Genomic DNA, 4709 nt, shown 5'->3' with positions numbered 1-4709 from the left:
CCGCGCTGTTCCTGTTACATTGACGCGTGTACAGCACCTCCCAGGTAGCAGGAACCGGAGTTCCCACACCTTCCTTCCTTATCTCGGACTGTCTAGTTCTGGGAATTGGGGTTTGCAGAGCATTTCAGAGGACAGATTACTTTGTCTTCTTGTTCGGAGAAGGGGAGTCCCAGGTATCCCGGTTTGAATTTGATGTCACCAGGAATATTATTAAAAAGGTGTTTGAGTTCCAGCAGTTCTTACAGAATCACAGATTGCAGATTATCCAAATGTACATTCTGTTTTTCTTCGTAACGTCTCCCTCCAGCGCTCTCCCTGCCGACTGGGGTTCATTCTGTCCACCCGCTTTTCCTCCACGTTGGCAGGTACATAGTCCACCTGCTCTGCTTTTACCAAAGTGACTCGAGGCTTCTGGTCCGTGTTTTCCTCTCAGAGCACTTGGGTGTACTGCTTTGTTGAAACGCTTTTTTCTTATGAATCCACTGAAGAAAATAGAAAGGTGGTCGAGTAACAGGGACAGACTTCTCAAACACACCATGACATGCTTTTATCAAGTGCGTTCATAGTTAAGGCTCTGAGCTGCTTTTTCTCGGCCAGTGATACCTTCAGGTCGGCAACGTTTTGTCTAAACTTACTGATCTCAACATGGCTTTAATTATCAGAGATGTTAGAAGTGACACATAGAGAATATATACATTAAATTAATGCATGTCTGCTTTATTAAAATAGGTTTGAAATGAACTATTACCTTGGCAAACATTCTTAAAAATTTTAAATGGTTGAATGTTAAGTTGAATTACACCGACATCAAATGTAAGAGTCTGGTGGTCACTGATGAACTAAGTCAGTCTCTAGTACCTTCTCCGCTTTGAGAGCGTGTCTCGTCCCACGTGGGCACTGACCACCGTGTGGAAGCTGCCACATGGCTTCCGGGCTGGGGGCTGGGGGCCCGGGGCTGGTCCTCCCGTTCTGCCTCCTTTCCCCGTGCCCGCTGCTGTGAGGGCTTCCCCCCGCGTATGCTGGCTGAGTCGAGCCCAGGAGGCGTTGTCCTCCTCTGGTCTGGGGACTGTGGGTCTCGCAGACGTCTGCATGCCCGGAGCCAGTGCCCAGGGCGGAGCCCGCCACGCCAGCACAGTCAGGACGCGCTTGGCAGCCTGGGTCGTGCTGGTTGGTTACAGGAGCTACCGGGAAGCCGCTCTTAATGACACTAACTTTTCTAAGACAGCAGTTTTGAAGCAGTTTTTCCTTTGTTTTGTAAAGTGGCTAAGGTTGTAGGCGTGGGTGGTATTAACTTAAATGAACTGTGAAAATGACTTTTGAAATTTGTTTGAGAGGCCCCGGCAGGTAGGACTCTAGGAGATGATCCTGTGTTAATAAAGGTCATGGAGGTAAACCACTTGTCCTGCTGGATCAGTGCTGTGCTTCGCTGGTTTTAATTACTGACTTTCAGAATTGCTCATTTGAAAAAATATTGTTACTATTTTAAAGTGATGGTGTTTGTTGTTCTAGGTTTATATGTGACTTTCCAGGAGTTTGGAACTTAAACATTTGTAAGGAGAGTTGATGGTATTTGAGTCTTTGGGGTGTAAAACAGAACAAAATTTGTAATTTTTTTTTGCTTTTTTTATTGAGTTATAGTCATTTTACAATGTTGTATCAAACAAAATTTGTAATTTTAAATTGTCTTTTGAAAAGAATTTATCACACTTCAAATTTGAGTAAGTGCTTGGAATGTGATTTAATTTGATTTGCACATGGTTTATTGGTCTGGATTACTTAATACCAATTTGTTGATTTAAATACTTCCCACTAAGTATGTATTATTACTGATAAATACATATGAAATTTATATTGTTTTGAAAATTTAGAGGACGCGCTGGAGAATATTCATGCATTTTCCTTAACAAATTTGGTGTGTCATGGCTTTGGGTAGTTCTGGAAGGTGCATCATGAAATTGTAGACTTTGGTCAAAACTATGTTAGCTCTTTTAATGAGCACATGACTATGTTCTTATGTACATTGTGAAGAATGTGAGTGCTAATGGTAAAGTCTTCTATCATGAGTAATAGGATTTGGGGTTATGTAAGGGGTTGCCCCCCAGGATTCCCCCAGGATCCAAAAGACACTGCTTTCACTCTTCTTGTAAGTATCAGTGTGATTTTCCAATACCAACTTGATTGGCTTTTGGTTATTTTCACAAAAAGGGTCCAAATCCTAAGGTTTTTGGAAAGTGTGTATATTCTGTGTATAAAATAGAAACATTATGAAGAGCAGTGGCTTTGGGGTGTTACAGCCTTGAACAGGAGTGTTAGCGGTTAATTCCCACCCAGCACTGTGTTCAGTAAAAGTCAGGAAATGCATGCAGGTAGATGATCTTTTATGCTAAGACTGATAGGCCTCGTTGGAGTCACTAAACAGCAGGTGGGGATCTTGCCATAGGTCACGCTGAAGATGCTGCTTATTTACAGAGGAGAGCGGGGCACTGACAGAGGTTCACCGTGCGCGTTTTCTGAAGAGAAAATTAATGGAGGTTTTTGATGACACAGAAAATAAGTGATAAGTCAAAACCATCATTTTGTGAAGTAAGGGAGTTTAAGGAACTCGTGGAGTGAGTACATGATTGAAGAAATGACTGGATATGAAGAGGTTGCCATGGTGTTCACATCTGTAGTGGGACATTCTCACCTAAAAAAATTCCCAAAGTTCTGCTCCATTTCATTTTTACTTGTAAAACATCAACACGAGACTTTTCCTGCAAGTTCATTCATGAAATCAGTGATGAAAGCCAGACAGAGCTCAGTTTCCTGACCCTGTCCAGTGAGTAGCTGACCAAATGCCACGTGAGGTCGGGCAGTGACCCCTTTGCTCCACGTGTAGACTCACCATGTCATTCTTTTGTCTTCTCCTTGTTCGGGGACAAGCAGCTACTTCCCTTTGTCTGAGATTCTGGTGGCCAAAAAATTGCACAGAATGAAGTTAATACTACACCTTCAGAGGAAGACTGGGAGCTGGCATCGAGAAGCCGGCGGTAGTGAGGGTCCTGGGTCAGCAAAGCAGCAAATCCTTGAGCTGACGGAGAGTGGCAGCTTCCCTCGCCCGGTGTGGTGGCCGCGCGGTGGGAGTGCTGCTCGGAGACGACGGGCAGTGTCTCTTCCTTCCTCTAACCCAGCGGGAAAACAGGCTTTAACAATAGGTAACTGTACAGAGTAATCTGGGAAGTGTGCAGTGTAATGGAAAGAGATATTGACAGGACACCCTCGTTAAAATGTAGTAAAACTAGTCGCAATACTTAATGCCGTGTTTCGGGGTCCAAGGACTCATCCTTCTGCGATCAGCAAGCATGGTAATTGCGGATGCTTTATTACACAGAGGTGCGGCTTTACAGCCTTGGTGGTTTGTCGGCCCTTGGTTTGAGGGGAAAAAGTAGGTCTTCCTCTCGGCTGACACCTGACAAAGAGGAACGTATTGCCTGCTGCTCTCCAGCCACGTTGTCCGAGTAAGCCCTGGTTGTCAGGCGTCCAGGCTGCAGCCACTCTCATGAACTGTCTTTGTGCCACTGTGATTAAACCCGGATAAATGTAATGGCTGTGTGGTCAAATTTAAAAGTGGACGATAAGCTTAAAAATTAATTTTAATACTCAAGTGAAGATAATTGAGTTCACAAGAAAAGCAAACTCTAATTGCCTGGATATCCTGATCTTGAGTAACGTATAGACTTCTTTAAGGAGAAAAATAATTCTTTTGGACTCAGTATTGTCTTGAATTATTTTTGTTGGAATATTGTTTAATTCATAGAACTCTGTTAATGCAAATGTATAAACTTCTTAGTCCTTATAAAATTATGAAACAAGTTAACACAATTGCACAGTAATTAAACTAATTTAATATTGAGAATGTTTTACTGAATTAATCTCTGCTTGAAATGTAAATACTGTCTCTTCTTAGCTTTTTTGTTGTTGTTGTTACTGACTGTACTGTGGTGTGCTGCTGGGCCGAAAATTTTTCTTACCTTTTTTCTCTTGCCAGACTGCTACAAGAAATCTTTGCTGTGTTCTCTGACCTTCATGTGGTGTGAGTGCAAGTCTGCGTTGAGCCCACCTCCGTTCTGTTAACCAGAGAGCTAAGATTCCTGAGTGTTGTGCGTCCACTTTGAGACCGCTTTGTCTTAAGCCCTTGATTCTGAAGGGTTAGTGGCGTTCGCTTGGCTGCGGTTGTACAGGAGCGAAATGGCCTATGATTGGTGATATTAATAACGTCTTCAATCTGGTGACACATTTAATCAGTGGTGTCTGAAGGCTGAGTGGGGTGGGTCCTCAGGTTTGGTGGTTAGAGGTGCTGGATGTGGTGACTGTCTACAAAGTGGCCCTCCTCTGCTTGCAGCTGCCCACCCACCCCGGTGACCCCTCACCTGTGACCTCTGCATTTCCCTTTCCGTCAGCCTGTGGCCCCCTCTGTTCTTACGACCAGCCTGTCCTGTTCCTGCCGTGCGGGGCCTTCCTTTCAGCCCTTCCCCACCACCCCGTCCCGGGTGTGGCCCCTTGTCCTCTCCCTCTGTTGTCAGCCCCAGCCACGAGTTCGGAGGGTACTCCTGAGAGGAGGCCGGGACCGTTTGCTGTGCAGAGACTCCCCCTGCTGTGCCCTCTGGCCACCACCTGTTTCCTCTGCTCCCTTTTCCACGCTCTGATCTGCAGGTCTGTCCCTCACCCTT

Source organism: Vicugna pacos, chromosome 29 (assembly GCF_048564905.1).
Source record: "Vicugna pacos chromosome 29, VicPac4, whole genome shotgun sequence".
NCBI lineage: Eukaryota > Metazoa > Chordata > Mammalia > Artiodactyla > Camelidae > Vicugna > Vicugna pacos.
Note: the sequence above shows the minus strand (reverse complement) of the source record.